Genomic DNA, 12455 nt, shown 5'->3' with positions numbered 1-12455 from the left:
TCTCACAGGAAAACACTTTTTATTAAACCTTTCTCATAGGAAAAGAGAACAAACAAACTGTGGAAAATTCTTAAAGAGATGGGAATACCAGACCACCTGATCTGCCTCCTGAGAAATCTCTATGCAGGTCAAGAAGCAACAGTTAGAACTGTACATGGAACAACAGACTAGTTCCAAATTGGGGAAGGAGTACACCAAGGCTGTATATTGTCACCATGCTTATTTAATTTATATGCAGAGTACATCATGAGAAATGCTGGGCTGGAGGAAGCACAAGCTGGAATCAAGATTGCCAGGAGAAATATCAATAACCTTAGATATACAGATGATACCACCCTTATGGCAGAAAGTGAAGAAGAACTAAAGAGTCTCTTGATGTGAAAGAGGAGAGTAAAAAAGTTGGCTTAAAACTCAACATTCAGAAACTAAAGTCATGGCATCCAGTCCCATCACTTCATGGCAAATAGATGGAGAAACAATGCAAACAGTGAGAGACTTCATTTTCCTGGGCTCTAAAATCATGGCAGATGAAATTAAAAGACGCTTGCTCCTTGGAAGGAAAGCTATGACCAACCTAGACAGCATATTAAAAAGCAGAGACATTACTTTGCCAACAAAGGTCCATCTAGTCAAAGCTATGGTTTTTTCAGTAGTCATGTATGGATGTGAGAGTTGGACTATAAAGAAAGCTGAGTGCCAAAGAATTGGTGATTTTGAACTGTGGTGCTGGAGAAGACTCTTGAGAGTCCCTTGGACTGCAAGGAGATCCAACCAGTCAATCCTAAAGGAAATCAGTCCTGAATATTCATTGGAAGAACTCATGCTAAAGCTGAAATCCCAATACTTTGGCCACCAGATGTGAAGAAATGACTCACTGGAAAAGAATCTGATGCTGGGAAAGATTGAAGGTAGGGGGTGGGGGGAGTGGAGAAGGGGATGACAGAGGATGAGATGGTTGGATGGCATCCCTGACTTGATGGACATGAGTTTGAGTAAGCTCCGGGAATTGGTGATAGACAAGGAAGCCTGGCGTGCTGCAGTCCATGGGGTTGCAAAGAGTCAGACACAACTGAGAGACTGAACTGAGCTGAACTGATAGGAAAAGAAGCTAAAGTGGGGGCAGTGGAGAGCAGTTATGAATAGAACTTAAGGGAAAAATGTATTTTCCTTTCAACCCCAGCTTCTCAATCTGAGCCTGGTACTCTTGCCCATAGCTAAGGTAGCAGCTGCCCATTTAAAAACTTCTTTAAAACTGTCTTTGCTGCCCATAGGGCTTCACTTGTGGATCAGCTGGTAAGGAATCCGCCTGCAATGCAGGAGACCTGGGTTTGATCCCTGGGTTGGGAAAATCCCCTAGAGAAGGAAAAGCCTACCCATTCCAGTATTCTGGCCTGGAAAATTCCATGGACTGTATAGTCCATGGGGTCACAAAGAGTTGGACACAGAGGTCACAAAGAGCTGGAAAGAGTTGAGCGACTTTCACTTCACTTGCTGTCCATAAAGTGCAGAGCAGACATTTGGAGTAGGAAGACTTGGGTTTAAATATTGACTCTTCTCCTTTAAGATGGGGGAATTTCCACAAGTTATTTAACTTCCCTGGGGCAAAACTCATCTCTGAAATGGAGATAGTGGCACCTACTACTTGGAGCTGTTGTGGGGATTAAGTTAATTAATGCGAGGTAAGTGAAGTGACTTAGCAGCAGCAGCAGCAAGTGCTTGGCACAGTGCCTTGCAAGTGATAGGTACTCAAAAGAAAAGAAAAGAATTCCTTATTCCTCTCCCCCGGCATCTCAGCCACTTATAATAATAAAAGTCATGAGAAAATTCACTAGTTTGCCCAGGACCAAGCCCCAGTCCTTTCGGGAGTTGTCTGGAAATAACTGCCTACTGAGGCTTGGAGGCCCAGATCGGGTTTCTGTCGCTCTGCGTCTGTGCAGCCCCTTTGCTCAGGACTGCTGAGCAGCAACACTGCTGCCCCAGGACTTCTCTGAGACCTCCTTGTGCCATTTTTCTGTTTTTAAGCACACAATTGAAAGTAAGTGAAGTCGCTCAGTCGTGTCTGACTCTTTGCGACCCCATGGACAGTAGCCTACGAGGCTCCGCCATCCACGGGATTTTTCAGGCAAGAATACTGGAGTGGGCTGCCATTTCCTTCTCCAGGGGATCTTCCCCACCCAGGGATCAAATCCGGGTCTCCTGCATTGCAGACAGACGCTTTACCGTCTGAGCCACCAGGGAAGCACAATAATTCCCACCAACTGCAGGAGAGAGACAGGCTTCAGATTTGGGGATATTCAGCTTATTGACAATGTTTAATTTTCCTAATAGAAAAAAAAGATTGCATGGAGCACCTCCTAAAGTTACTGAGAATGGAGTTACATTCTGCCTTTATTGCTTTCATTTTCTCTTACTGAGTGCTGTACAACCAACAAAAATAACTGTAGGTTTTAGGACTTAGGGATCCCTTTTCTGCCGGGAGCAAGCTCAAGACTGGCTACCAGGCTGTGTGCAGAACCTGGTGTCTATCACAGCCCTATGCCCCAGAGTGCATAATTAATAAAGTTCTCCGATCTGTTTATTTGAAGCAAAGCTCGTGGGAAACACAAAGCTGACTCACTGCCTGGGGGCGAACTGTGTTAGGCATCAAAACGTTGTTTCATTTGTCAGAGCCTCGGCTGGCCCAGTAAACAAGCATGCCAAGTGGGAAGAGTTCTCTCTCTTGCATTTAACACAGTGCCACGCTCATCTGAAGGGTTCTTTATGTAAGTTCTTCTCCTCTTGGGCTTTTGCTTGAATCATCTTTGTGAAAACTTTTGATCTAAGTGGCTAAAATTATTTCCAAACCAATGATCAAAATAAAAGTATTTTCCTGGAGGATCAGCTGTCAAACAGCTTTGTGCCTTATAGACAGGTTTTCTTGACTATTCCAAATAATTTAGGAAGCACTTTCTCCACTGCCTCTCATTTTTCATTAAGACTCACTTTTGTTTTTCTTCCTTTTCAAACTTGTGTTGCTTCAAATTAAAAAAAGGGAGAAGAATTGCTTTGAGTGGGAATGTAAAATGACCCAATTTCTTTGGAAAGCAGTTAAGCATACACCCACCTCCTGACCCATCATTTCTATTCCTAAGGATTTACTCAAGAGTGTTGAATGCCAAGATCCACAAAAGAGACTGGTACAAGAATATTCCTACTAGCTTTATTCATAATAGCCTCAAATTGGAAACTATCCAACTGTCTGTTAATAGGGAAATACATAAATTTGGCGTTGGAATACTTGCCAACAATAAAAGGAACAAACTATTGAATATGTAACAACATAAGCTTAAAAATTGGTATGCTGAGTGAAAAGAAACCAGATGGGTCCCACCAGAGGGAAGGCTACAGGGTTAGGGTTAGAAACAGCCCTAACCTAAGCAAAGTAGTGAGAAGCAACTCTGGATTTGTTCTGCAGCCCAAAGAAGTTCTCCAGGTTGCCCTTCCAAATTGTCTCTGTCTCTGATAAGGCCCTTTGGATTGACGGCTTGGCTGGTGGTCGCTGGTTTAAAGTCTGTCTCTGGGTAGAGACTTTCAAATGACCCTTAGTGTGAATCCTAGACCCACAGGAAGTCCCAAGCTCTGCCACCTCTGCCCTCAGCCCAGATGGCTGGTTCTCTGGCCCTCAGCTGGCTCACCTCCCAGGGCTCTTGCCAGCCAGAGTGGCGGCTGGGGCCAGGAAACCGAATATGGTAAATGGCTTCATGCGCGTGTGTGTGAAGTTGCTTCATGTTGTGTCTAAGTCTTTGCAACTCTTTGAACTGGCTCTTCTGTCCATGGGATATTCCAGGTAAGGATCCTGGAGTGGGCTGCCATTCCTTCCTCCAGGGAATCTTCCCCACCCAGGGATCGAACTCACATCTCCTGCATTGCAGGTGGATTTTTTACTGCTGAGCCACCAGGGAGCCCAAACGGCTTCATATTAACTATCAATTAAAGTCTCTAACTGGTAAAGTAAACTTCTATTTCCAGTGATATTTTAAAGTAAGACATGTTGATTTCAGCAAAAAGCTTGTATTTTACATAACTTTTAATTTTAATTTTTATTTCCTTCTCTTTTTTTGTGCTTATATTTTACACAGGGGCTAATCATTAGGCCATTGTATTATCTGCATTAACTTAAACATATTATAGACATTTTCCATGTTATAGTGTTTTCCCATGGATGGAGGAGCCTGGTGGGCCGCAGTCCGTGGGGTTGCTAAGAGTCGGAAACAACTGAGCGACTTCACTTTCACTTTTCACTTTCATGCATTGGAGAAGGAAATGGCAACCCACTCCAGTGTTCTTGCCTGGAGAATCCCAGGGATGGGGAAGCCTGGTGGGCTGCCGTCTATGGGGTTGCACAGGGTCGGACATGACTGAAGCGACTTAGCAGCAGCAGCAGCAGTGTTTTACCACACTTGAGGGAAAGACAGAGATGTGTATAGTGAAGGCAACAACCTCTTACTTTAACAAAAAGGTAAATAGCCAAGAGTCTATATGTATAAAAGAAAGCACAGGTCATGAATTTACTAATTTTCCTTTCCTGAGGCAGATGTTTCTCAGTGTGAAATCCTTCATAGAAATGCATATAGATGTAACCCCTATACCTACCCCATGGCATAGGTGGATAAAAAAAAATGCATATAGATGTAACCCCATACCTACCCCATGGCATAGGTGGATAAAAAAAGACCAAATATATAGGATTAGTGTGAAAAGCTAGTGTCCGAGGCAGAGACAAACATCTTAATGAAGCGGTGAAGCTGGACTTCAACCTCAGGTCTGGCTGACTCTCAGGCTCTGGGTATTCCCACTGTTTCAGGCTGTCTGCTGTGAAAGCTCAAAATCAGCAGGTGGAAGTGTGTTGATGATTTTCAAAGTGCCCTCAGGAGCCATTGAGGGGTCTGAGGGACACTTCAGCTTTAACTGACCACTTCCACTTTTCTCTGCTTAACATATGGGTTTTCCTGTAAAATACCTTGTGAAGGGATTTAGTAAAGATGTGTTGGGACTTAGCCACCTGTGCCCAGCTCTAGGCTGTTACAATCCTTGAGTCATTTCACAGATGATTTCCAAGGTCTGTTCTGACTCTAACACCAAGGTCCCTTCTGACTCTAACAACCTTGTTGTTAAGACTGTGGTTCTGTAATAGTTTGGCTTTAAGAGAAAACAAAGTATTTTCCTTCAGAGCAATGATGTAGAAGTCTGATTGCCATCCCTTCCTTACGAGTGGTCATTAGGAGATCCCCAATCTTAAACCCTGTAACAGAAAAGCCCCCTCAATTGGTCCAGACTTTTTGATCTGATTTCAGCTCAGATAGTACAAACATCAATCAGATTATACAATACTTTCATGCTCTTCCAACTTCTTAATGCAGTAGTTAGTTATCATAGTATTTTTTAAATCAGAAGAAGATTTTACTATTTAATGTGAAGACAATTCATGCACACAAATTAAACTAAGAGGTGAACAATCTTAGTGACTTTGAGATGATGATGATGATATTTATTGTCATGAATGTTTCAGGCTCTGTTGCAAACACTTCACATATCTTCATTAATTATATTATATGTAGCTCATGCTTCGGGAGGAGCAGGTTGAGAAACTGAACATACGCAAAATAGAGTTTAGCATTATCATTAGACAAGACCCCACACCAGGAAGAGAGGAAAGATTAAATTAAGCCTAATGTCTCTGGGAGTTGGTCCCTGAGATGGTTGTAAAGGATACTCTGTACTGAAAAGTCCTTGATTCACTGGGTGAATGGATCCCTTCCTTTCTTCACTTCTGAGCTTTCTTCCACTTCTCAAGCCCAAGAAAAATCCCTAGCTTATTGCCTTTGACTTCCAGATCTCAGTCTCTCCTCCTATAACACAGGGATGGTGCAGGGGAAGGGCTCCTGGCTTTGAAGTCAGAATACAGCACATGGGGGAGGAATTAATCAAGATTCTTCCTAACTGTCAGATCACTGCTCACATGTTATTAGAAGGACCCTTAGAAAAATTGTGTTAACAAGCAGATAAGCTGTGGGACCACGTTAATTCCCAGTAGGGAAATAGCAGAATCTAATTTCTTGACTTGAAGACACTAGTTGTTTACTTGTATATTTACTTTAAAACATATGTACCCTGGGCCTTGGAAAGATCTTGGTTGCTAGTTGTACAAACTTCTCAAAATAGACTCTTTACTCTTGTTATTTTTGGATTTGTGTATTTGGCACATTTGGGGAAAGACATTGGGTGATGACATGAATTCATGGTGGAATGTGGGTGAGGAGCCAGTCTCACAATTTCTCAGGGTTCAAAAAGCAAGTAGAGAGAGTTTTTGTAACATCGTAGCCTACTCTGTGCATTTATCCTTATATTTAAATACTGTAATATTTTCTGAGCAATTGCCCTTGGACTGAAGAGCAGACAGCAGATTCAGTTCTCTCTCTCTTTAACATTTTACATCCATAAGAATGGCTTGTCTGTGGTGACTGGGGGATGAAACGCCAGCCACTGCATATAACCTAACCTGGGAAATTTCATTCCTGTTCATTCACAACTTTTTGAATGCATTGCTTTTATAAATTTAGAATTATTAAGACAAAAACAGCCTCCCTCCAAACAGCCAAGTATTTACAGTAATGTTTAAGGGAGGTTAATTATCTAAGGATAATTGGAGAACAAATAAGGCAGGTGATAATTAAAATACTTGATATTTAAAAACTGAATCAGCTGAAACTTTGGATCTTGGACTTCTAGTCTCCAGAACTGTGGGAAAATAAATTTGTTACTAAGGCCACCCCATCTATCGTATATTGATATGGCAGCCTGATGAGACTAGAGAGAGATTATTTTTTAAGAATGGTATATTTTTATTTATTATAGAAACTTGTATATGAGTGTTCATAGCAGCACTATTCACTATAACACTATAGATAAAGGTGGAGACAATAGAAATGTCCATCGACTGATGAAGGAATAAGCAAAATGTGGTATAGTCATCCAATGGAATATTATTCAGTCATAGAAAGAGTGAAGTGTTGATAACATTGTAACATGTTAAACCTTGAAAACATGCTATGTGAAAGAAGCTAGATACAAAAGGTCATATCTGATTCCATTTACATGAAATATCCAGAATAGGCAAATCCATAGAAAGAGAAAGCAGATTAATGGTTGTCAGGGGCTGGGGTGAGGGGAGAATGGGAGTGACTACTTAAGGGGTAAAAGGTTTCCTTTTGTGGTGATGAGAAGATTCTGGAACTAGAACTTAGTGATGGTTGCATTAACATTGTGAAGGTACTGAATGCCTGAAGAGGTCAAAATGACAAATGTTGTTTTATGTGCATTTTACCACAACAAAAGAGCAGTATATGCAAATGTAAGCATTTAGAAAATACAGATAAGCTCAAAGGGAAATAAAAATGATTATCTATCTATCTATCCTTTTCAATAAAGGCAGATTCTGCTGTACTTACCATTTGGCACCTAGCTTATCTCTTACTGTATCATGAATTTATACTCATATAATCAGGTATTCTTTACAGCACTTTTAATGGCTACACAATATTCCATTGAGCAGAGAAATGATAGCTTCTTTTGCCGGACTCTTACCATTGATAGGTTATTTCTATCGAAGTATTCTTGAAATGTCCTTGTAGATAAATCCATGCTCACATTTGTGATTATTTTCTCAGACTAAATTCTGAAATGTGGAATTGCTTAGCCAAAGAACATAAATTTTAAAAAATTGACTTTAGTTTTTAGAACAGTTTTAAGTTTACTTGGAAACTGAGCAGAGAGTTCCTGTATATGCCCCTCCCCCAGCACTCAGTTTTCCCTATTGTTAGTCTCTTACATTAGTGTGATACAGTTGTTATTAATTAAGGAACCAACATTGACACATGATTATAACTAAAATCCACACCTTATTCAGATTTCCTTAGTTCTTACCTGATGTCCTTTTTCAGGACCGCATTCAGAGCACCATATCACATTTAGTTATCACAGCTTCTTAGGCTCCTCTTGACTCTAACAGTTTCTCAGACTTGCCTTGTGTTTAGCGATCTTGCCAGTTAAGTCCTGGTCACCTTGTAGGCTGTCCCTCAGTTGAGTTCTGTCTAATGTTTTTCTCATGGTTAGACAGGGGCCGGGGGGTTTTGAAAGGAAAATCATAGAGGTAATGTGCCTTTTTTATTGCATCGTATCAAGGATATGTACTGGCAACATGACTTATGGCTGTTGATGTTGACCTTGATGCTGACGACCATGATGTTGGTGTTGACCTGACCGATGCAGAGCGCATCAGGTTGCTCAGTTGTAGTTATTCCCTCAAATTCTCTCTACTCTTTGGAAATATTCTGAGCAGTCCTTTAGGGAGAAGGGAGTTACACTCCCCATGAATATAAATATTTTTAAGGTTTTTGGTATAAATTGTGAAGTTATTCTTCAGAAACATTTTACCAGTTAACATTCTCGGCAGCAGTGTGACTATGTGTCTACTTTACTGTAAATTTTCCAACACTGGATATTATCCTTTAAAAAATATCTCCTGAATTTAAAGAGGAAAAATGGCATCTCATTTGCATTTATGAGTATATTAAAAAGTTGGTATATTTTAAAAATTATATATTTTGTTGGCCATATTAACATTTTGACTGATCATATAAGTTGTCACACTGCCAGTAAGTTTTTAAAAAGTTTTCTCTTTTCCTTTTAATTTTGTTTATGGTATTTTGGAGGGACACAGACGTTTTCATTTCACATGATCAATTCTATCAGTCTTTCTTTATAATTTCTATCTCTGTTGTCATGTTTAGAAATGCCAACTTTATACTTTGTAAAATACCTGGACAAATTTATATTCAGGGAGTTATTATTATAGTGTTCTTTTTCTTTTATTATTGCTCATTTTTTTACTTGTTTATTTTTTGTTGCTTATTATTATTGTTTCCTTGTTGTTGGTTGCACTGGGTCTGCGTTGCTGGGTGTGGGCTTCCTCCAGCTGCGGCTTCATTGAGGAGCATCTGCTTCCCACTGCGGTGGCTTCTCTTGTTGTGGGGTGAGCTTCAGTAGTTGTAGTGCATGGGTTCCAGTAGTTATGGCGTGTGGGCTTTAGTTGCTCCATGACATGTGAAATCTTTCAAGATCAGGGATCAAACTCATGCCCCCTGCATTGGCAGGCAGATTCTTTTCTTTTTAGGAAGCATTTTTTTTTTTTTTAAGTTGAGTTCCCATGAAATGGGAGGATGTGGCTTGACTAGATCAAGCTGTCCACTGAAACAGCTAACAGTGGACACATTTCAAGATGGATAATTGTAACTTATGGCCTCTCATGGAGATTTCTGGGACTGGCTTTAATATTTTGAGGTATTCTCGAAATGGAAGTGAACTGGCTGACGTATGATACTAAGTTATTTGGGAGCTACACAAATAACTGGCAAACAAATGGGATGACTTGGAAAATGTGTATGTGAGCACTTAGTGAAAGACGAGCTTTGAAGTTCATGAGGATAAAAAGTGTGACTGTTAAGCGAGGATACTAATTTGATCACCATGCTTCAGTAATCTACATATTTAAATAAGCAGTCAGATGTGAGGAGAAGGGGACTTGGGGTGCTGGGATGCTGCGGTAACCATAAACAGGCATTTCAACAAACAGCTGTTTCCCCAAAATACGTTAAAAACAATCTCATTTAGAAATTTCTTCTTGGACAGTTTCAATCATAAAATAAAAGTAATCTAATACTGTTAGTTGTATCTTACAAGATAAAATAGTGAATGGAAACAAACCAGACTATACTGTGGCAGAGTGGAATGTGGCATGTCAACGGATGTGCTCTTCTCTTTCCTTACACTCATCAGATTTCCGCCATGCATCTCACGGCGTCATCTGGAGGGTGCTGAGAGAAGAGGTGCTTGCATCCCCTCCCTGAACCACAGACTGAGGTTGGAGAGAGAGCAAGCCAGAAAGCCTTGGACAGAAGTGCTTAAAATCAGGTCACCTCATTGTGCCAGAGTAGGAATGGTGTGTGGTGTGAGGCATGTGAGGTGCAAGAGGATGGAGACTTGCTCATTCCCATCTCCCACAAGTCAGAGTGGCAAAGGAGGACACCCACAATATCCCAAAGGCTTCCACGTGGAGCAAACTGAGCTGAGAAAGAGACAGAGCCCAGGGGGTTGGCCCAGGATGAGGTATGAAAACCAGGTGAGGATAGAGCTGTCCTCTTGATGTGCATGCGTGTGAAGTCACTTCAGTTGTGTCTGACTCCGTGCGACCCTATGGACTGTAGCTTGCCAGGCTCCTCTGTCCATGGGATTCTCCAGGCAAGAATACTGGAGTAGGTTGCCATGCCCTGCTCCAGGGGATCTTCCCGACCCAGGGACTGAACCTGCCTCTCTTATGTCTCCTGCATTGGCAGGCAGGTTCTTTACCACTAGCACCACCTGGGAAGCCTTTTAATTGAGAGGATTAAATGGGAGTCCCCTGGTGTCCCACAAACTATCCAAAGGAGCTCGAGTCATCTGCTGCAGCCAGAGCCAGACAGCACAGACTAAGAGTAAGAAGCAGGTGCCAAGGGAGCTGAGATCAGGGAAGAGAAGGGGGCAGCAAGGATAAGATAGGACATTTTCAGCTTAATTTTGACTGAATTATAAACTTGAATTGACTACGGAATGACTGAATTCAAACGAATTTATCTGAGAGTAACTAGATTAAATGTTCTCTGCTTTGAGGCAGAATGGAGACTCAAGGCAGAGATTACACTCAATTATAGGAGAATAGAGAAAATTAAGTTTTTGCACACTCGAGTCAGTGACGGTGAAATTTGTACTGGCTCCAATCATTCCAGGCAGCCAGGTGTCAGTAAAGTCTCAAGAATAGATCACAGAATCATTATGGGCTGCACTTCCAAGTTATTACCGCATCTGCGGCCACAGTGCAGAAGGTCCACACAATGTCTCGTCATCAGAAATCATGATGAAATCCTTTCAAATTTCTGTTCAAAATGTTCCCTTTATATTAGAAAGCAGAGCTAATGCTTGTTGGTGGAACAAGTACATTTGTTGAAGTTCTGAAGAGATTCAGTCCAGATTATAACCCTATGATTCTAAAAGCAGAAAGTATGCAATTGCAGGTTGCTGTGAATATCTTCTTGAGTATATCTTGTAGAACCATTGCCAAGACTCAGTGCTGAGGGCAGATTGGGGGGTTTGGGGGTGGGTGGGACAGGGCCTTAGGGTTCCTGCTTCTGAGAGATATTGGCAGGAACTTGGAGAGAGGGAGAAGAATGAGTCAGGGTATCGATTCTCCCATCTCGCTTTGGGAGAGTCTCCTCTGCTTCCTAGCCCTCTTCCTTGCTATGAAGTGAAGGGCCGGGCCATTCCCCCTCCTCTGCCATTGCTGCTGGACCTTCAGTGGTAGGTTAAGGGCCATAGCTGATGGCCTCTGGCCCTTTAAATCTGGTATCCGTAGCGCCACAGGCAATGTCATTATTGTGTAAGTGCTGCCTGTAGGGAAGCAGGCTGGCAGTACTCAAAGGAAGACTCCACCCCAGGGAGGCAAATCGAAGCCTGCCACCACCACCCAGGCTTTCTCCAATTGGAATCTGCATATGGGCCCAGGGGAGCCCATTATGAAAACACCTATTTCCATACACTCCCAACCAGCACTCTAAACAATTTGTGCTCTTGTTGAGGAAGCCCCATGAGAAATTGAAAATTTTTTTTCTGGGTGATGTTGAGAAGACCGTGACATGATTTGGGTAAGTTTCATCATGAAATGAATCTTGTGCCCACCTGGGCCTCTCTTGAAATCTCATTTCTGGTAAGGCACAGGTGAGTGTCCTGGACAAAGCACACTGTTATTTAATTTTCTAATTTAAATTAATTTATTTATTTTTGGCCACACCTCGTGGCTTTGTTGTTCAGTTGCTAGGTCATCTCCAACTCTTTGCGACCTCATGGATGGTAGCCCAACTCTTTGCAACCTCATGGATGGTAGCACGACAGATTCCTCTGTCCTAATTCCCAGAGCAGGGGTTGAGCCCGTGCCCCCTGCAATGGAAGCGAGGAGTCCTAATCACTGGGCAACCCCGCATACTATTATTTTAGACAAATTAACAGGGGTTTCAGTGATCGGACATATACTATGAGGCAATTTAGACATGTTTTACAGAAATGCACCCTCTTTTATAATTGCATCAAAAAGTCAAAATGTCAGTTCAGTGCTAAAAACCTGAAAGGAGTAGTAAAAAAGCTTCAAAATCTACCCTTTATTCCCTTTTTATAACTGACAAGCCAATATTAATGTATTATTTTTAATTAAAGTCCATAGTTTACATTAGAGTTAATTCTTTGTGTTGTACAGTCTATGAGTTTTGACAAATGCATAATGTTGTGTCTTCACCATTATAATATCATAAAAAATAATTTCACTGCTCTTAAAA

At 41.5% G+C, this 12455-nt stretch overlaps 1 protein-coding gene across 2 annotated transcripts in view; it reads left to right on the top strand.

The window, feature by feature from the left end:
* CLIP4 (CAP-Gly domain containing linker protein family member 4) overlaps positions 1-12455 on the top strand; it is a 104015-nt gene that overhangs the window by 13878 nt on the left and 77682 nt on the right. Inside the window, exon 1 of one of the 2 annotated variants that reach the window (XM_070798941.1) lies at positions 11543-11771. The exons of the other annotated variant lie outside the window; for it this stretch is intronic. The gene's annotated coding sequence lies outside the window, so the exon portion shown is untranslated. Of the gene's footprint in view, positions 1-11542; positions 11772-12455 lie in introns of those variants that run through there. 2 annotated transcript variants of the gene reach the window in all.

Source organism: Bos indicus, chromosome 11 (genome assembly GCF_029378745.1).
Source record: "Bos indicus isolate NIAB-ARS_2022 breed Sahiwal x Tharparkar chromosome 11, NIAB-ARS_B.indTharparkar_mat_pri_1.0, whole genome shotgun sequence".
In the NCBI taxonomy this organism is placed as follows: domain Eukaryota; kingdom Metazoa; phylum Chordata; class Mammalia; order Artiodactyla; family Bovidae; genus Bos; species Bos indicus.
Note: the sequence above shows the minus strand (reverse complement) of the source record. Positions and strands in the feature narration are given on the sequence as shown.